This window comes from Piliocolobus tephrosceles, chromosome 19 (genome assembly GCF_002776525.5).
Source record: "Piliocolobus tephrosceles isolate RC106 chromosome 19, ASM277652v3, whole genome shotgun sequence".
Lineage (NCBI taxonomy): Eukaryota > Metazoa > Chordata > Mammalia > Primates > Cercopithecidae > Piliocolobus > Piliocolobus tephrosceles.
In genome coordinates this window covers 60,856,808-60,879,267 of record NC_045452.1, presented here as the reverse complement: position 1 = coordinate 60,879,267, position 22,460 = coordinate 60,856,808, and the positions used below count along the sequence as shown (strand labels likewise).

Here is a 22,460-nt window from a genome sequence, read left to right as displayed (position 1 = left end):
GAGGCATATGCAGAGTACTATATGGATAAGAATAAAGCGGTAATTAATTTTGCCTCAGGAATGGGAATGGTCATTCAATACATGCTTTGAGTCTTTCTTTTTGCTATGGTTATAACTGCCAAAAAGAAATAGCTGAACACTGATGTCTAATATGTTTATATTTATTGTTGAAAAAATCCAATCAATATCAGTCTGAATGTTAACTAATAGCATGACTTTGCCACTGCCCAAACAATATCATAGTTAATAGCAATTTTAATGTCTGAAGCCACCATACTTGCTCTCAGAAATCAATAGATCATTAAGAGACTCTTTTTAGTTTTAGATACAAGTATTGAACCACACATCACAGTTTGAAAAGGTTACTTTTGATCATGACAACCTGGACAAATTTAGAATTAGTTTGAAAACCAAATAGAAACAAGTGAATTCTTATTTTTAAAGCCTATACCTTTAGAGTTAAAGCCATGCAAATATGCATTTACAATTTTGTTATATATTCTTTAAATTTCATGAGGCTTTGGGTGTTTTCAATGGATATTCAAATTTATTAAACTACAATAATTAATAAAGCCACAGCTAAACAATTTTCTAAACACACTCAAAAATTATCTACACTATAGTTAAAAAAGTAAATTATAAAAAATTAACTGGGATAATATTTAATACTTGAAGAAGAAATTTAACCAGGAAAAAAATTTATGGAAAGCTTTCTGTAAATATTCAGTTGAATTGAGAATTTTTAAATTCATCTCTTTCTTTGATTCTTTCTTCGTCTATATAAAAATTGTGTGTTGATATTCTTCTATGACAACATCATGCTTGAAAAGTTTCTCTCCAAGGGAAATAATCCTGCAATGAGATGTGTAAATACCATGCTTATCTTAGCTTGAAATACAAACAAAGATGAAGGCAAAAAGCCTGTGTCTATCATGCTTTTTGGAGGAAGTGATGGCATTATCATTTAAAGAGCAATCACTTGTATTGATTGCATTCAGCATTTAGGAAACACTAATAGAGATGTGATGGTTTGTTTGTTTTCCAAGTAGTTAGATAATGTCAAACAAATGATCTGGGTCCAATCTCTGATACATGAACAATTCTTCTCTCAGCATATGTTACTGGAATTGCAAGTAATGATCTGATCGAAGACACATCTTTTGGAACACTCTTATAATTTAGTCAGCCTTACTGGTTTAGATTGCTATTTGGACATTTTCAACCTTTAATAACTATAAGGCTTGTACCAGTACACATTACTTATTGCTTATGAAATGAATATTAGCAATGTTAAAATGCCAAAATTTATCAGGAGGTAGAAAACAATCTTTCCTGACCTAGAATCCAAACAAAATGTCCCAAAGGTACTAAGCATTTTCTCTTATTTAGTATTCACCAACTAAACAGCTGAGTGCTATTATTACCCAGTTCTCTTTTGCCTGTGTTGGGACACAAAAAACACTTTTCAGTTATTGCAGCTAACAGGATTTGGGTATAGTACCATGCTACTAGTCATTCACTGGGATGAAATTAGGAGTGGATGCAATTAATGGAAAGACAGGAGAAAAGAAAATACTCTGAGGTAGGCTTGGGTGTAGAGGATGCCCAGCTGAGACTGGAGTATAAACTTGAACAGGGATGGAGAAAATGAGACTAGATACTAAGAACTTGGAGTCATCTGATTGAATTATGGGTGTGTATCTTCAAAACCACCTAGCATAGTCAATGGAGATTTCAATTAAGACCATATACCAGTATAGGGGTTTTTATCTATAAAATTGAGGCAGCAGGAAAAAGAGCTGAGACCAGCAAATAGGAAATGAGTCAAGTCAAAACGAGTTTATTTATCAAATGTTAGGATTCAGGCAGTGATTATCTACACCAGTTTTTTTCCAGTGATCTGGATTGACAAGTGGGAAGGAGGGAAAGACCCTAAATAACTTTTTTGTCTTAATAACTATTTCTTCTATACTGGGAAGGTGCAAGCCAGAAATTCTAAAATATGTGGGGAACAATGCCAAGTCTTTTCTCAAGAAGTTCAATGAGTCTAAAGTCACTTTTTTTCTATCCGCAGACTCTAATAAATTTGCAATGCCAACATTTCTTCCCTGTATCCAATTTCCTCATTACTGGTTTGAATTTTGACTTGTATTATTACATTAGCCTGACATTCTCCCCTCTTGACCTTCAAAAGTCTTATTTATCCATTAAGAAATGTTGAAAGTCACCTCAGTTTTAAAGCTTTATCATGTCTGTTCATTATATCGGATCACACCTTCCTCTGACCTTTCTCGTTACTTTAAGTAGTACTTATTTTATAATATGGTTCAGTTTGTTCCATATTTTTTCTACTAGATTGCATGCTTAGAATGGATAAGACTAGCATGTTCATTATCTTTCAATCTCTCTGGCACCTAGCAAAATTCTTTTCATACAGTACACGCCAATAAATATCTATTCAAATTTTAACCTGTCTACACATATTATAAGCCTGATTCAATCACTTATTGTCTTCAGAGAGATTTTTTGCCTATCTTGCCATTAGCTCTTCATTTGCAAATTGAGGAAGCAAACTACTTTCACTGAATATGTAAAATAATTTTAGACTTATGCATATATGGAAGAACCAGGAAAAGCAGTTATAGACTCATCACATACGTCTCGAGCATCTAAAATTTGCCAAGCACTCTTCTAGGCATTATTAATTACTAGAAGAGTCTTATCCGAACAACTTATTACAGAGAACATTTGAACTGGGCTAGAATCACTTAGAAGATAGTCACCTTATGTCCCTAACTTACACCGTAGACCAACCTCACATGCAACTGCACTGTTTGAAAAATTCTTTAAAAAATAGTACAGAAATAATAAGAGTATAAAATTAGCAACATGCATACAGTTAGAGGAAAACATAGCATCCAAAAGGATAAAAATGGTAAACCAAAATGATATTTAACAGGAAAATATAAGCAAAGATATCCATGATAAAACAACTGTAATAAATCTAAGAAAAATTAAATAAATAATTTTCACCAAGAAGGTACTTTGTTCTGAGATGACTGTGATCGGCAGCCATCTTGCCTCCTAATTGTCTTCCAGTTTGAACTCACTTTAGGTAATTCATAAAGGGAAGAGAGAACTCAGGCTTATTTCCTTTCTCAAACATGAAAAAAAAAAAGTTTTATCAGGATCACCTGCTTTGGGAACTCCTCTTCTTTCATTCTATGATAATCTCGTGCAGTCCAGGCAGGTCTAGTTCCTCCTACCTACAAACCTCCACCTCAGGAGATACACTTCCCCAGCATGAAATCAGGAGCAATCAGGTTTGCAGGAATTTATTTTATGTGGAAGGAATACGTCTAATAATAAGATCAGATATAGCAGAGAGATATATAAAGAGGCATGGTCATGACGATATCTTTTGAATCCTTCATTGAGCCTTCTTCAAATTTAGTTCAATTCCTTGACTCCCAGGTAAGTTGGGCTACTGTATTGTCTTTGGTCATAAGTTTGAGTTGAAATATATACTTACATCTGAACAGCAATCCAGATTAATGCTTTTTTTTCAGTCTTATATTTAGCACATTTAGCTTGTCCTTAAGTCATCGATGATTCAGGGATCAAGTTAATTCTTTCATTTAGGTTTCCTCCTCAAGGTTATTCTGAAGAATTTTGTTGGTTCTGGAATTTGGAGCCCTAACTATTATGAAATACTGGTTAATCCTGAAGAGGCATACATCTGGAGAACTCGCTACTTCTATCTATGAGTTTACTCTGAAACTTCTCAGAAAATCTTAACTAAATTGGTCTTTCTGCATAGGGAGAATGCAGTGACATTTTTATCTGGGTGAGATTACCATTAAACTACATTTAAGCAATTAACAAAGAGGTTTTTAATATTATTTAGCTTTGGAGTCCAATTTTTTTTTCCTTTGGTATTATTTATCTTTTTCCTTTTTTGCAATTCTAAGATACGCAAAATAAACATTTACATTATTTCTTCTCTTATACGTTAATGTCTTAGTTTATGTTCCCTTTTCTTCTTTCCTTCCTTTCTTGTTTTTTTTTATGGTTTGTTGGATTGATTGATGCATAACAATTGTACATATTTATGGGGTACATGTGATATTTTGATACATGCATACAATATGTAATGATTAAATCAGGGTAATTGGGATATCCATCATTTCAAATATTTATCATTTCTTTGTGATGAGAACATACCAAATCTTTTCTTCTAGCTATTTTAAAATAGACAATAAATTGTTGATAACTACAGTCATCCTATTATGCTATAAACCACATTTATTCTATCTAACATGATTTTGGTACTCATAAGCAAGCCTTTCTTCATTTATTTCTCCCCATTACACTTCCCACTTGTAGGTAACAACCATTCCACTCTCTACTTCTAGGAGATCCACATTTTTAAGCTTCCAAATATGAGTGAGAACATGCTGTATTTGTCTTTTTGTGCCTGGCTCATTTCATTCAACATAATGTCTTCCAAGCTCATTCATATTGTTGCAAATGACTAGTGTATTAGTCAGTTATCACACTGCTATGACGAATACCTGAGACTGGGTAATTTATAAAGGAAAGAGGTTTAATTGACTCACAGTTCCACATAGCTGGGGAGGACTCAGGAAACTTACAATTATGGTGGAAGGCGAAAAGGAAGCAAGCACCTTTTTCACAAGGTGACAGGAGAGAGAAAAAGAGAAGGGGGGAAGTGCCAGACACTTATGACACAACCAGATCTCATGAGAACTTTCTTACTATCATAAGAACAGCATGGCGGAAACTGCCCCCATCATCCAATCACCTCCCAACAGGTTCCTCCCATGACATGTGGAGATTACAATTCAAGATGAGATTTGGGTGGGGACACAGATCCAAACCATATCAACAGGATTTCATTCTTTTTTTATGGCTGAATAATATTGCAGTATATACCACATTTTCTTTATCCATTAGTCTGTTTATAGACACAGAGTTTTGTTCCGTATCTTGGCTATTGTCAACAGTACTGCCATAAATGTGGAAGTGCATATATCTTTTTGATATGCTGATTTTCTTTCTTTTTTATATATACCCAGCAATGGGGGTGCTGGATCACATGGTAGTTTTATTTTTAGTTTTCTAAGGAATCTTTGTGTTAGTCAGTTCTCATGCTGCTATAAAGAACTGCCTGAGACTGGATAATTTATATGGGAAAGAGGTTTAATTGGCTCACAGTTTTGCAGGGCTGTGGAGGCCTCAGGAAACTTACAATCATAGCAGAAGGGGAAGCAAACATGTCCTTATTCACATGATGGCAGAAAGGAGAAGTGCTGAGCAAAAGGGGGACAATACCCTTACAAAACCATCAGCTCTCATGAGAATTCACTTATTATGAGAACAGCAGCATGAGGGTAACTGCCCTCCTGACTCAATAACCTCCCATTGGGTCCTTCCCAAGAGAGGTGGGGATTATAACAACTATAATTCAAGATGAGAATTGGGTGGGGACACAGCCAAATCATATCATGTCACCCTGGTCCCTCTCAAATCTCATGTCTTTGCATTTCAAAACCAATTATGCCTTCCCAACAGTGCCCCAAAGTCTTGATCATTCCAGCATTAACCCAAAAGTTCAAGTCCAAAGTCTCATCTGAGACAATCAAGTCCCTTTCACCTATGAGCCTGCAAGTTAGTTACTTCCTAGATACAATGGGGTGCAGGCATTGGGTAAATACACCCATTTAAAATGGGAAATATTGGCCAAAACAAAGGGGCTACAGGCCCCATGTAATTGCAGAATTCAGCTGGGAAGTCAAATCACAAAGCTCCTAAATGATCTCCTTTGACTCCATGTCCCATATCCAAGTCATGCTGATGCAAGAGGGGGGCTCCTAGGGCCTTGGGCAGCTCCATACATGTAGCTTTGCAGAGTACAGTCCCACTCTGGGCTGCTTTCACAGGCTGGCATTGAGTGTCTGTGGCTTTTCCATGTGCACGGTGCAAGCTGTCAGTGGATCTACCATTTGGGGTCTGGATAACGGTGGCCCTCTTCTCACAGCTCCACCAGGCAGTGCCCCAGTGGGGACTCTCTATGGGGGCTGTGATCCTACATGTCCCTTCCACATTGCCCTAGCAGAGGTTCTCCATGAGGTTCTGCCCTGCAGCAGACTTCTGTCTCGACATCCTCTGAAATCTAGATGGAGGTTCCCAAACCTCAATTCTTGACTTCTGTGTACCTGCAGGCTCAACAGCATATGAAAGCTGATAAGGCTTGGGGCTTGCACCCTCTGAAGCCATGACCCAAACTGTACCTTGTCCACTTTCAGCCACAGCTGGAGTGGCTGGGATGTAGGGCACCAAGTCCCTAGGCTGCACACAGCAGGGGGCATTTGGGCCAGGCCCATGAAACCATTTTTTCATCCTAGACTTCTGGGCCTATGATGAGAGGGGCTGCCACAAAGGTCTCTGACATACCCTGGAGACATTTTCCTCATTGTCTTGGTGATTAACATTGGGCTCCTCATTACTTATGCCAATTTCTGCAGCCAGCTTGAATTTCTCCCCAGAGAGTAGATTTTTCTTTTCTATTTCATTGCCAGGCTGCAAAATGTCCAAACTTTTATGCTGTGTTTCCTCTTGAACACTTCACTGCTTAGAAATTTCTTCCACCAGATACCCTAAATCATTTCTCTCAAGTTCACAATTCCACAGATCTCTAGGGCAGGGGCAAAATGCCACCAGTCTCTTTGCATAGCAAGAGTAACCTTTACTCCAGTTCCCAGCAAGTTTCTCATCTCCATCTGAGACCAACTCAGCCTGGACTTTATTGTCCATATTACTATCAGCATTTTGGTCAAAGCCATTTAATAAGTCTCTAGGAAGTTTCAAACTTTCTCACATCTTCCTGTCTTCCTAGCCCTCAAAGTCTCTTAGAAGTTCCAGACTTTCCCACATTTTTGTCTTCTTCTGAGCCCTCTAAACTGTTCCAACCTCTGCCTGTCACCCAGTTCCAAAGTCATTTCCACATTTTTGGGTATCTTTATAGCAGCACCCCACTCTCTGCAGTATCAAGGCCAATCTCATGCTACATAAAGAACTGCCTGAGACTGAGTAATTTATAAGGGAAAGAGGTTTTATTGACTGACAATTCCACAGGACCTGGGTGTCCTCAGGAAACTTACAATCATGGCAGAACTGAAAGCAAACATGTCCTTCTTCACATGATGGCAGGAAGGAGAAGTGCCAAGCAAAAGGGAAAATGCCCCTTATAAAACCATCAGATCTCATGAGATCTCACTCACTATTATGAGAACAGCAGCATGGGGCTAATTGCCCCCATGATTTAATTACCTCCCACTGGGTCCCTCCCAAGACACATGGGGATTATGGGAACTACAGTTCAAGATGAGATTTGGGTGGGGTCACAGCCAAACCATATCAATCTTCATACTGTTTTATATAGTGACTATACTAATTTGCATTCTCACCAACAGGGTATGAGAGTTCCCCTTTCTCCACATCCTTCCAACCTCTGTTATTTTTTGTCTTTTCGATAACAGACATTTTAATTGGGGTAAGTTTATGTTTTATTGTGGTTTTGATTTGTATTTCCACGATTACTAGGGATATCCAGCATTTTTTATATACCTGTTGGTCATTTGTATGTCTTCTTTTGCGATATTTCCATTCAGTTTATTTGCCGATTTTTAACTGGTTACTTGTATTTTTTTTTTTAACTGATGCATTGTTTGAGTTCCTTGTATATTAAAGTTATTACTCCCTTGTCAAATAGATAGTTTGCAAATATTTTCTCCCATTCTGTAAGTTGTCTCTTAACTCTATTAATTGTTTGCTTTACTGTGCTGAAACATTTTAGCTTGATGTAATCCCATTTGTCTATTTTTACTTTTGCATCCTGTGCTTTTGAGATCTTAGCCCCCAAAATATTTGTCCAGATTAATGTTGTGAAGTGCTGTCCCAATATTTGCATTTAGTAGTTACAGAACTTCATGTCTTACATTTAAGTTATTGGTGATTTAAATTTGATTTTTGTATATCATAGTCCATTTCCTCTTATGCAAGCATAACTACTCTTGCATGCTTTTGGTTTCCACTTGCATGGGGTATCTTTTCTCCATCCCTTCATTTGCAGTCTATGTGTATCTTTACAAGTGAAGTGAGATTTTTGTAGGCAGCATATGGTTCGGTCACTTTTAAGTCCATTCAGCCAGTGTATAGCTTTTAATTGAGGAATTTAAACTGTTTACATTCAAAGTTCTTATTGATAGGTAAGGACTTACTCTTGTCATTTAAAAATTGTTTTCTTCTTGTTTCATGTATTTTTGTTTGTTTCTTTCTTTGTCGCATTTCTTGTCTTAGTGATTTGGTGGCTTTCTGTACTGACGATGTTTGATTTCTTTTTCATTTATTTATCTGATCTTCCAGTGACTTTTATACTTACATGTATTTCATAATGGTAGATATTGTTCTTTGACTTCCAGATATAGGACTCCCTTAAGCATTTCTTGTAGGCCTGATCTAGTCATGAATTCTCGTAATTTTTGTTTGTTTGTGGAAAACTTTATTTCTCTTTCATTTTTGAATAATAGCTTTGATGGATATAGTATTCTTGGCTCACAGTTTTTCTTTCAGCACTTTGACTATATCATCCCATTCTCTTCTTTCCTATAATGTTTCTGCTGAGATATCTGTGATTAGTCTGATAATCCTTTTGTATGTGATTTGATGTTTTTCTTTTGCTGTTTTTAGAATTATCTTTGTCTTTGGTTTTTGACAGTTTGACTATAATGTGCCTTGGAGAGGATCTTTTTGGGTTCAATTCATTTGTGGTTCTTTGAGATTCCTGTATCTGGATGTCAATATCTCTTGCAAGACTTATGAAATTTTCAGCCATTATTTTGTTAAATAGGTTTTCTATGCTTTTTTTTTTCATCCTTTCTCCTTCTGGAACTACCAAAATTGGAATATTTGTTCATTTGAGGGTGTCCCATATGCCACATAGGTTTTCTTCATGCTTTTTAATTCTTTTTTTAGTCTAATTGGATTATTCCAAAACACTTGTCTTCAAGTTTAGAAATTCTTTCTTCTGCTTAATCTAGTCTTTTGTTGAAGCTCTCAATCATATTTTTAAATTTTGTTTATTGAATTCTACAGTTATGACATTTATGTTTGGTCCCTTTTTTATCTCTTTATTGAATTTCTCACTGAGATAACTGTTTTCCTGATTTTAAAATATTGTTTATTTGCATTCTCTTGTATCTTGCTGAGTTTCTTTAACATCATGATTTTGAATTCCTTCTCAGGCATTTTATGGATTTCTTTTTCTTTAGGATTTGTTACTGAAAAATTATTGTGCTCTCTTGGAGGTATCATGTTTCCTTAATTTTTAATGTTTCTTATATCCTTATGTTGATATGTGCACATCTTGTGTAATTGTCACTTCTTTTAGTTTTATGGAGTAGGTTCTGTAGAGATGTCTCTCTCTCAATCATCTCAATTAGATAGAGTGCGTCCATTTTGTTCCTGGTTGGGTACCATAGTATAGTCTTAGTATGATTTCTTTGGCTGTTAGCAACATAGGTTATGTCTGTGAATTCTTTAGTGTCTTAGGCTGTGGTTGTTTGGATACTGTGGTAAGGCTTTGCTCTCAATGGGTGTGCCAAATGAGCTGGTCCTTAGGACCCTAGATGGCACTTACAGGTATCAGCATTAGTGGTGGCAGGCCCCTGTTGGTCTCATATTTGAGCCTCTGAGCAGGGTGCACGGACACCATAAGGGGCAGCAGGACAGTTCTGCCAGTCCTCAGGATCCAGAGTGATGTGCATGGGCAATGGTAGTGTCAATGGTGGGTCTATCCTTGGGCTCATGAGTGGTACCCATAAGCACTGGTAGTGTTGGCAGTGGGGAAGTGGGGTTGCTCCCTCAGCCTCTGAGTAGGGTGCATCAGCACCAGTGGGATGGGTGGCAAGGTGGACAAGCTGCTCCTCAAGACCCCAAGGGGGATGTATAAGCCTGCAGTGACTCCAGTGCTGGAGGGAGGTAGTTTTGCTTTTGGTAGTAGTGGCCTTAGGTAGGTGGCTTTCAGGCTTTGAGGAGCTCATGCTTCAGTTTAGTTATCTATGTCCTCAGGAGAGCCTCCCTGATGTGCTGGACTGCCTCTATCCTGGGTTATAGGGCACTGCGTGGATTCAGGTGCTGTGGCAACCCTGAAGCTCTCTGCACTAATGTGGGGGGATCTTGGTGGGTCCCTGAGGATTTGGAAATGCAAGGGCAATTTTGGCTTCAGGGCAGAATGTAGTCCAGTATGGGCTTTACTTTGAAAATAGTGGTATACTACAGTACCTTGGATACTGAAGGTGGGAACCTGCACTAATTCCTTCAGTGCAACAATGCAGTTGTGTGGTGTCCGGCAGCTCCTTATACTATCCTCAGGGCCTGTGAGACCTGAGGGGCTTTATTTTGTGTCTTGGGCTGCAGGTGTCTGTGGTGGGAATGTGGACTGCTGAAGACCTCTTACTTACCTAATTCCTGCAATGGGGAGTCTCTCCTGGCTTTGAGTTGATCCGGCCAGCTGCCTTGCTTCCCTCACTGTGCTGCAATCTTAAGCTTCTGCACCTCAGAGGGTCTCTATTGCTACCCTTCTGGATTCTAGAATTTTCCCATAGAGGCTCTGTTGACATTTAGTTATATACTTGATGTTTAGGCCATTTTTCGTGAAGGAGGCAAGTCTGCTATATGTCTCAGGTCAGTCATCTTGATGATATCTCTCCCCAGATAATGAATTTTGAATGCAATAAGGCAAGATAAAATTTCTAAGGCAACTATAAATGCAAGGATGCAAGGAGATTCTCTGCCAGTACAATCCTATATTAGAGATATGAAACTATTATAAATTTCACTTGAGGGATTAAATAGAAAAAAAGTTAAAAAGTAAAAAGAGCCAATGACTGAAAGGTATATAATCACCTAAGTGGGAAAAACTGATCAGAAAATATTAAAAAGTAAAATGATCCAATGATTAGGAGGTATATAATAACAGAAGTTGGAAAACTGATCAGAAGTTATAGAGTGTTAATCACTAAAAGTCATGGAAATTTAGAACCAAAGCATTTTGTTGGAAGAATTCAATCAGTGTATTTTCCAGACTACTGTATCTCCAACAGCTGTAAAATTTTATCACTGGCATCAGGAGAAAATGATAGAAAAGACGTTCCCCCCTTTCCAAATTATAAAATTAAATTAATTTAAATTACATTAAAATGTAGTTTTTTTTGCAGAGGGTCATATCCATAGCATTCCCTACAAGAAATACAACTTGTATAAGAACTCAAGACTTTTTAATGATTGCCATTCTAACTGGTGTGAGATGGTATCTCATTGTGGTTTTGATTTGCATTTCTCTGATGGCCAGTGATGATGAGCATTTTTTCATGTGTCTGTTGGCTGTATGAATGTCTTCTTTTGAGAAATATCTGTTCATATCCTTTACCCACTTTTTGATAGGGTTGTTTGTTTTTTTCTTGTATATTTGTTTGAGTTCTTTGTAGATTCTGGATATTAGCCCTTTGTCGGATGAGTAGATTGCAAAAATTTTCTCCCATTCTGTAGGTTGCCTGTTCACTCTGATGGTAGTTTCTCTTGCTGTGCAGAAGCTCTTTAGTTTAATGAGCATTTTTTCATGTGTCTGTTGGCTGTACGAATGTCTTCTTTTGAGAAATGTCTGTTCATATCCTTTACCCACTTTTTGATGCCGTTGCGTTTGGTGTTTTAGACATGAAGTCCTTGCCCATGCCTATGTCCTGAATGGTATTACCTAGGTTTTCTTCTAGGGTTTTTATGGTAGTAGGTCTAACATTTAAGACTCTAATCCATCTTGAATTAGTCAGTTAGAATGGCAATCATTAAAAAGTCAGGAAACAACAGGTGTTGGAGAGGATGTGGAGAAACAGGAACACTTTTACACTGTTGGTGGGATTGTAAACTAGTTCAACCATTATGGAAAACAGTATGGCAATTCCTCAAGGATCTAGAACTAGATGTACCATATGACCCAGCCATCCCACTACTGGGTATATACCCAAAGGATTATAAATCATGCTGCTATAAAGACACATGCACACGTATGTTTTATTGCGGCACTATTCACAATAGCAAAGACTTGGAATTAACCCAAATGTCCATCAGTGACAGACTGGATTAAGAAAATGTGGCACATATACACCATGGAATTCTATGCAGTCATAAAAAAGGATGAGTTTGCGTCCTTTGTAGGGACATGGATGCAGCTGGAAACCATCATTCTTAGCAAACTATCACAAGAAGAGAAAACCAAACACCAGATGTTCTCACTCATAGGTGGGAACTGAACAATGAGATCACTTGGACTCGGGAAGGGGAACATCACACATTGGGGCCTATCATGGGGAGGGGGGAGTGGGGAGGGATTGCATTGGGAGTTATACCTGATATAAATGATGAATTGATGGGTGCTGACGAGTTGATGGGTGCAGCACACCAACATGGCGCAAGTATACATATGTAACAAACCTGCACGTTATGCACATGTAACCCTAGAACTTAAAGTATAAGAAAAAAAAAAAAAGAACTCAAGAGGCCTCCTAGGAGAAATGACCAGTGAAATTTGAGACCCACAATTTACCAACCAGAATGCTAAGATCAGTGCTTCAGAATAAGTAAGGGTAACAGGAATTTCCTTATCTTCTGAAGGGCCAGACTGCAGGTGGTAGGCAGATAGGATTTACTAAGTATGTGCCTCTATATTTCTCTGCATAATCTGCAACTAGGACTTAGAGCACAAGGTGATTTGCAGTAGATGTGTTTCCTCCGTCGTTCTCTTATTCTTTCATGGTGACCTCAAAAACCCAGCAGTACCAGATGGCATAACTAAAAAGAAGGAGAAAGGCTACTTTACCCACATCTGATTATATGATAATAAAGTAAATTTCTGTTGTCTAAAACCATTGAAACATAAGGGTTTATTTGTTACTCAAACCAATGTTGACTAATACAAGAAGGCAAGGAATGCTATCCTCCAATAGGAAAGGGTATATTCATTAGTCAATTTAGAATAATACTTCAGTAGCAAGAATCATGAAAATAAATGCAGCCGATTATTACCAAGAGGCCAGTGTTAGCAATAGAGTAAAAGAATACTAGTTGCTGGAGGAAAATAGCTTCAATCAGGGAGACTCTCTGTATCTAAAGCTACCTTAGAGGGAAATCACAATGGAATAAATGAGGAGGAGCCCAACACGGCTCTTGCTGAATCTCCTTGGGACTCTGAATACTGCTTTGTTCTCCAGTTCCCCGAACCCTTCAGTCTGGAGCTCTGTCATAAACTGCTACCAAATTGACTGAGGTCTGTCATATATTCCACTACTTTTTTATAAGACTGATTCTTGGAATTTTTAGACCCCCTTGACAGACACTTTCTGAGCCACTGATCCGCTAGAATAAGATTGATTGGTTTTGAATCCTGGCTTTTCCAAGCTGGATGACCCATTTTTAATTGTTTTATAAAACTAGCTCCTCTCCTCCTTACTTTCTTATCTTTAAAATTTGAATAATAATTATTCTTACCTCAAAGAGTTGACACAAAGAGTAAATAAGATTATCATGTAAAGTGCTTAAAACAGTTTGTATAAAACTACAATATTCAGTATGGGCAAGTTCCCTCATTATTAATGTTATTTTTGCTCAGGTGTCCAAAAGGTGCTGAGAGATGGTACCCACCGGAAGCCTTGACATTATTCCTGGACCTCTATTTAAGGTATAGTCTCTGGGATTTAAATTCTGAGCACAAATTAGTATAGAGCTTATTCCTCTTGGGGTTGGGAATATGGATTTATGTGTTCTTCCCGTATATGTTCCATTGTTGAAAATTGCAATTTCCTTGGTTTCAAACATAAATTGTTTTTATAACATTTAGTATGAAAGCTGAGAAGGTAGTAGGGTATAGCCAGAGAATGAGGTATTGGAGTTAATATTTTCAGGATTATAGTAGTTTTTTTTTCCTTCAACTTCTTATAAGAAATATTTGTTCTGTTTTCAGTCAGTATAATACCACTGCTTGTTCTTTTCATCAGGGCAGCTTTAGGGAGGCTGGTACTATTCATTCATTTCTTTATTAGAATGCTGGTTATACAGGTGTGTTCACTTTGTGATAATAAATTTATAGACTAGATGTTTATAGACAAGGTGATTTGCAATAGGTGTGTTTCCTGTGTATACAGTATGTTATACTTCATAAGAAAGCTTGAATGGAAGTACAGGCTGATGTTTTTTCCACTGCAGTGCTGACTTTTCTGCTAGATTGGAAACTTTAAATACATCTACACATTCTTTTATAACTTGTGTTATTACATAAAATAGCTATTATCATGAATGTTGTAACCATAAGGATGCAATTGTTAAGAGGCGATATATTTAATTTGAATAAAACTTAGATTATCTTAGCTGAAAGTGTAACCATTCTCAAAATATAGCCATTATCTGTTGTTTACTTCTGAATGTGAAAAAATATGATAAAACTGATTGTATAACTTATGTGTTATTATTCTATTTGACATTTAAACTCATTTGGAGACATATCCACCTTTTATATTGTTAATAAAAATAAAGTAAATATGTAGCAATTTAAAAGAAAAATCTATTATGTAGTTCATTGCAAAACATCCAAAGTATGTTGTGAACTTTTTTAAAAATTTAAAAAAAAAATTTTTTTATTATACTTTAAGTTCTAGGGTACATGTGCATAACGTGCAGGTTTGTTACATATGTATACTTGCGCCATGTTGGTGTGCTGCACCCATCAACTCGTCAGCACCCATCAATTCATCATTTATATCAGGTATAACTCCCAATGCAATCCCTCCCCACTCCCCCCTCCCCATGATAGGCCCCAATGTGTGATGTTCCCCTTCCCGAGTCCAAGTGATCTCATTGTTCAGTTCCCACCTATGAGTGAGAACATCTGGTGTTTGGTTTTCTCTTCTTGTGATAGTTTGCTAAGAATGATGGTTTCCAGCTGCATCCATGTCCCTACAAAGGACGCAAACTCATCCTTTTTTATGACTGCATAGAATTCCATGGTGTATATGTGCCACATTTTCTTAATCCAGTCTGTCACTGATGGACATTTGGGTTAATTCCAAGTCTTTGCTATTGTGAATAGTGCCGCAATAAAACATACGTGTGCATGTGTCTTTATAGCAGCATGATTTATAATCCTTTGGGTATATACCCAGTAGTGGGATGGCTGGGTCATATGGTACATCTAGTTCTAGATCCTTGAGGAATTGCCATACTGTTTTCCATAATGGTTGAACTAGTTTACAATCCCACCAACAGTGTAAAAGTGTTCCTATTTCTCCACATCCTCTCCAACACCTGTTGTTTCCTGACTTTTTAATGATTGCCATTCTAACTGGTGTGAGATGGTATCTCATTGTGGTTTTGATTTGCATTTCTCTGATGGCGAGTGATGATGAGCATTTTTTTCATGTGTCTGTTGGCTGTATGAATGTCTTCTTTTGAGAAATGTCTGTTCATATCCTTTGCCCACTTTTTGATGGGGTTGTTTGTTTTTTTCTTGTATATTTGTTTGAGTTCTTTGTAGATTCTGGATATTAGCCCTTTGTCAGATGAGTAGATTGCAAAAATTTTCTCCCATTCTGTAGGTTGCCTGTTCACTCTGATGGTAGTTTCTTTTGCTGTGCAGAAGCTCTTTAGTTTAATGAGATCCCATTTGTCAATTTTGGCTTTTGCTGCCGCTGCTTTTGGTGTTTTAGACATGAAGTCCTTGCCCATGCCTATGTCCTGAATGGTACTACCTAGATTTTCTTCTAGGGTTTTTATGGTATTAGGTCTGACATTTAAGTCTCTAATCCATCTTGAATTAATCTTCGTATAAGGAGTAAGGAAAGAATCCAGTTTCAGCTTTCTACTTATGGCTAGCCAATTTTCCCAGCACCATTTATTAAATAGGGAATCCTTTCCCCATTTCTTGTTTCTCTCAGGTTTGTCAAAGATCAGATGGCTGTAGATGTGTGGTATTATTTCTGAGGACTCTGTTCTGTTCCATTGGTCTATATCTCTGTTTTGGTACCAGTACCATGCTGTTTTGATTACTGTAGCCTTCTAGTGTAGTTTGAAGTCAGGTAGCGTGATGCCTCCAGCTTTGTCCTTTTGACTTAGGATTGTCTTGGCAATGTGGGCTCTTTTTTGGTTCCATATGAACTTTAAAGCAGTTTTTTCCAATTCTGTGAAGAAACTCATTGGTAGCTTGATGGGGATGGCATTGAATCTATAAATAACCTTGGGCAGTATGGCCATTTTCACAATATTGATTCTTCCTATCCATGAGCATGGTATGTTCTTCCATTTGTTTGTGTCCTCTTTTATTTCACTGAGCAGTGGTTAGTAGTTCTCCTTGAAGAGGTCCTTTACATCCCTTGTAAGTTGGATTCCTAGGTATTTTATTCTCTTTGAAGCAATTGTGAATGGAAGTTCCTTCATGATTTGGCTCTCTGTTTGTCTGTTACTGGTGTATAAGAATGCTTGTGATTTTTGCACATTAATTTTGTATCCTGAGACTTTGCTGAAGTTGCTTATCAGCTTAAGGAGATTTTGGGCTGAGACAATGGGGTTTTCTAAATATACAATCATGTCATCTGCAAACAGGGACAATTTGACTTCTTCTTTTCCTAACTGGATACCCTTGATTTCTTTCTCTTGCCTGATTGCCCTAGCCAGAACTTCCAACACTATGTTGAATAGGAGTGGTGAGAGAGGGCATCCCTGTCTTGTGCCAGTTTTCAAAGGGAATTTTTCCAGTTTTTGCCCATTCAGTATGATATTAGCTGTGGGTTTGTCATAAATAGCTCTTATTATTTTGAGGTACGTTCCATCAATACCGAATTTTTTGAGTGTTTTTAGCATGAAGTGCTGTTGAATTTTGTCAAAAGCCTTTTCTGCATCTATTGAGATAATCATGTGGTTCTTGTCTTTGGTTGTTGTGAACTTTTAAGAAAGACAACATAAAAACCTTTATGTATGGTACTCTATTATTTGAGTAAAAAATAATGGAAAAGGAGAGAGAATACATATTTATTTTTTCTTAAATATGCTTATAATATATCTGAAAGAAAACATAAGGGAGTAATAAAAATGACTTTTTTTTTGGTGAGATGGATGGGAACAGGAGAAACTGGGAACCAGGTAGAAACCAGACACAGAACAGTAAATATATTTATGATTCCTAGTTATTGAAAAATGTAAATAGATTGCCTACTCCAAATTAAATAAAAAACATACAAGTATATAATAAACCTCTTAAAATATGAATTCTTTAGGTCTGGGGGCACTTTATCCTCAAGACTCATATCAAATCATAGACATACAGAGATGATATACACCTCCTATAGGAATGACACTGCAAGCAAAGGAATCTAGCCCACTGGGGAGAAAAATTGAGGGGAGGAAGGAGGAATCTAAAAAAGATGCCAGACAGTTTCCAAAAGAGAATCTTGTTGCCTTGTAAGGTAGGTCTTGTTACAATAGCTGTGATGGCTGCCAACTTTGAGAAAAAACGAAAGTGTGTAATTTTCAGAGACTTTTCCTTCACACTTCGGAGAATATATTATTCGTTTCTCCCAGAGTTCCAAGGAATAGATTTAGATTTTAAGTTATAGATAAAATGAATCATGATTGAACAGGCAATGCTTTATTTATTAATTTTTTTCTTTTGAGACAAAGTCTCCCTCTGTCTCTCAGGTTGGAGTGCAGTGACGTGATCTTAGCTCACTGCAACCTCAGCCTCCCAGCTCCAAGGGATTCTCCTGCCTCAGCCTCCCAAGTAGCTGGGATTATAGGTGCATGCCACCACACCCAGCTAATATTTCTATGTTTAATAGAAATATAATATATGTTTAATAGAAATATATTTAATAGAAATATAAATATATGGATTCATATATTGAAACTAGTTGATTAAAACAGTAGTAATTTATTTTTCTCCAAAAGAGAGAGAGAGAGAGAGAGAAAGGAAGCGAGAGAAATGATGGGTACCAACCCAGAAAAAGCTTAAATTTTCTGAAACATGTCTAAGCTTTTCTTTTTATTTATCTGCATCTTTTCTGCCAAACAAATTTTAAGCAAAATAGCTGTCTTCGTATGTGCCAGCTGCTATGATAAAATACCATAAACTGGTTAGAAACAAATTTCTCACGGTTTTGGAGGCTAGAAAATCCACGACCAAGGCTTCTGCAGATTTGGTGTCTGGTTAAGGCCCGTATTCTCATAGACAGCACCTTCTCTCTGTGTCCTCACACAGTGGAAGGGGAAGGCAGCTTTCTGGGGCTTGTTTTAGAAGGACATTAACTCCATTCATGAGGGCTTTGGCCTCATGACCTAATCACCTCCAGAAAGGCCTCGCCTCCTAATACCAAGATCTTGGGGGTTAAGATTTCAACATGTGAATTTTGGAGGGACACAGACATTCAGACCATAGCAATACTGGACTTAAATACTATAGAATTTTCTAATTGCATTAGATTTTAACATAAATAGCTCTGCTATGAAACCAAGATTCTTAACATAAAAACTGTCAAATTTTTCTGTGTCTGATATTCACATTTTAAAACATTGTTTAAACATCTCGTTTAAAACTTTACAACATATATATTGTGTGTAGTGGGTATTTAATTTTGCCTTGTCTATGTAATACTCATATGAAGAAGACAAACATGAAAATAAACTAGAAAATTTTCTCTTCACATAGTGGAAAGTCAATTTGATTAGAAAATATATATATTCAAGTTTAACCTCTTCCAATTACCATCTATGCAATGACATGGGAGGACAGGGAAATTGGTATGTCCAGGTCTTGGGTGCCTTATGGTTAAATGCAGATGATATTATCTAATACACACAGGATAGTTAATGGAATCAAATACTAAAATTGTATAAAACATTTTATAAATTGTAATAATTTATAAAATATTCACTTGCTTATGGTATAGATAAAATAAATCTCTGCAATACTTTTCTGGGAATATTTTTCTGCAGAGAAAAATTATAGTAACAATCCAAATGAAAATATTGCTTTGCAATAAATACAAATAAAATTCCAACCTTCTAGAAGAACAAGACTTTTGTGTTGAAGTCACTATTATGAGTATCACTATTATACAACTGACAACTAGCAATAATAAGTGGGCTATGGTTGGACCACACTAATTTTCCAGCTTTTTATCTTTTAAATGGGTGGGAACCATCCTAGTCATCTGTATGGTACTGTGATTTGTTCACTGTTTTTAAAAACTATTGACATTAATCTAAGATTGACTTTCCTGAAGTCCTCTTACGTACTACATCAATATTTCACCTAAAAATTAATTAATTTGATAGCTTACTCATTGCTGCCAGTGGTTTAATTTTTTAAGCTACTGGCATCACACACAAAAGAGTGTGGATGTTGCAACATGAGACAGTAGCATGATAGAGAGTTTCAAATTTCTGGACAAGTAGTCATTAGGCCATGTCTATGTACTAATAAACTTCTCATGTAAATCGCGTTCTCTGTCATGTTTTTTTTTTTCTTAATGTACATCTATAAGTGACAAAATGGTGAATAAATAAACCCACAGATGGTTTTATCTTAATGGCTGCATCATGGGATGCATCGTTAGTTTCATGTCTGTGCTATACAAGGAACACTGGCTTTACTGCGGGCATCTGGCTGGCAGTTCCTCGGGGGTTTGTCACACACATAATCCAAGCATCCCAGCTGTGTTTTCAGTTCTCTGCTGTATAATTTGGCATGGAAAGATGCTCTTGGGCCAGCCTGATCCCTTAGGCAGTTCTGTGAGCAGCTAGAAGAGAACTTGTACATCCCAAAACTCTGTTATCTGCCGTGACTCCCTTCTTTCATTTAGATTGATTGATTTATCAACAATTTTCTCTTTTTCGTTTTGATTAGTGACATTTAGAATTATTGTAAAACAGAAGAGGCTTCATCTTAACTAAAAATGTTGACATAATGAGATAAAATGTATAGTGGAATAATACTTAAATAATGAGATCCCTACTCAATTCAATCACAAGTATTGTTTTTTTGTATTTTAGCTCACCAAATTAAAATAGCAGCTAGTGTGTAGTTTTTATCAATGCCTTCCTAATTTACCATACAAAGACAAATCCTCTCAGATTAAATGTCTATAAAGTATGTCTGGGAGAATGTTTAGGTTGAACTCATGAGGTCAATAATTTGCTTATGAATCTTCTGTAGCTTCTTAGATGTTGTAGGGACATATAGTAAAAACAGATGACAGCAAAAATATGCCTTTGCAATATGATGGAGCATATAAAATATATAAAAATGGAAGAAAGTATAAAGAGGACAGTATCAGATGAAATCAGGTGAAATATGACTTTTGCCTTCTCATACGTGCAGAGTGCTGATTTGATGCTCATGAACTTGTGTATTAGTAAGATTTTCTGTGATAATTTTGAATAGCAAACAACGCGCAAAACTTCAATGGCTTACATCAAAAAGTTTTCATTTCTTATTCACAAGTCTGCAGGATGGCAGAGGCATCTCTTCTCCAGGCCCTGTGTGCATTAGGTGTGTTCGATATATCTGGCATTCTGAGATCCAGATGAAGAAACACTGGTTAACAAGGGCATATTTTTCTCATGGCAGAAGGGAATAAATAAGAGACCAAATCAAAACGTGTAAGCATGTATATATATAGCTGCTGTGTGAAAAAAAAGTGTGTGCCATATCCTATCTCATTCCCTTGGTCAAAACAAATCACTTAATCAAGCCAGTATCAATGGGATGGATGCTCATAATCCATAGCATAATGGATGTTAGGGTGAGGAGAATGGATATTTGTGGAATAATAATACAATCTACCCACAATTTATTTTCTGGACAACAAATATTAACTTCTTTTTCTCTGCCTACAGAATGTATTCACCCCTACTCCAAAGAACACGCCCCCCCCCCCCCAAAGTTGTACACTTTTACAGCATCAGACTTAAGTCTTAAATCTTGTGATAATCTCTACATCATGTTTTCTCTTCAGTCCCAGCATTCAATCATGGAACACAAAAGGATAATCTTTATAAAGAAGTTTCCTAGTCACCTGTATTTAGCCCCAAAGCCAATACCATGAATTTTAGATTTTCTTTCAAGCAGCAACTTGACTGTCAAATCAATTAAGTGGAGAATTACACTCTTCCCAAAGAAGGTGTGAGGAAAAAGTAAATTTTTTTGAGCAGTAATACAATGTACCTCAAATGATAAGTAGGTTGTAGTTGTGGAATTAAGGGGAAAAAAGTTTCTGTACTTACCTAGAGAAAACTATTACCTTTAAAATGATCTCGTTTCCTTTGATAATTTTCTCAATGCCATTCACGGTCCTCTTAGTCCTGGCTCCACATAAAGTTTGCTTTGCTAAAAAATTCCTTGCTGAAAATTGCTGGGAAGATCTGGAACCAAATTATATAAATCATTTGAATTGTAGGCCACAGATAGTTATTCTTTTATTACATTAAGACATAGAAGAGATGATTTTCAATGAAGCAATCATGCAAGATTCAGGATTACATTCAGAATCACAAAATTAGCATTATTAGTTCTTGTTGTGAAATTGTGATTTTTAAATTAAATATTCTTACGTTTCTGTGATTAGTAAGAAGGGGAAAGAGGAATAAAAACCAAAAAGAATGTCAACTATTGAGACTTATGATTACTTGGATTTTGTTATTTGTGATGCTTGTTGACACCGTATAATATGGTTTCATAATTTTTTTATGGAATATTAGAAACAAAGCAAAGGAAATATGAATGCAAAGAAGAACTTAATAGAAAATTTATGTCTAGTGGCATTTCATAAATATAAAGCTTGTTTAAAGAGGATTGTCTGGAGTCCAAAGGTGGGCTAATATGTCTCTTAATAGCAGCATTACGTGTTAAAATACCAATCAATAGGTAAAATGTATGACTATGAATCACTAAGCAATTATAGTTATAATGCTTTTGGCATAATTTTTGTCATTATAGACTAAAATTATTTTTATGCTAATGACTTTCTCAAAAGATGATTATAAAAGAAGTAAATATAAACTTCTAGAAATACAAATGCTTTTCTATTTTATGGTTTTTTTTCTTTCATTCATACTTAGATGATTTTCATTTATCCCTGCACAGGTGTTTCAACCTTTATAATGGATTTGATTCAATTCAACCCAATATTTATGTAACCCCAACCATGGGCGGAACACCTTAAGGACAAAAGTAGCCTTTTAATTTAGTGATACTATAGTCCACTGGGGAGAATACGGGCATTGTAGCTTGCTTTTGAAGAAACCATCTTACTCATCTTCTAAGTTGAAGAAAGAACTAATCA

General features: G+C 36.5%; 1 protein-coding gene across 2 annotated transcripts in view; it reads left to right on the top strand.

The window, feature by feature from the left end:
- Positions 1 to 22,460, top strand: part of CHODL (chondrolectin) — a 467,165-nt gene that overhangs the window by 409,197 nt on the left and 35,508 nt on the right. For both annotated transcript variants that reach the window (XM_023227519.3, XM_023227520.2), the window contains one exon: positions 13,745 to 13,813. The gene's annotated coding sequence lies outside the window, so the exon portion shown is untranslated. The remainder of the gene's footprint in view (positions 1 to 13,744; positions 13,814 to 22,460) is intronic.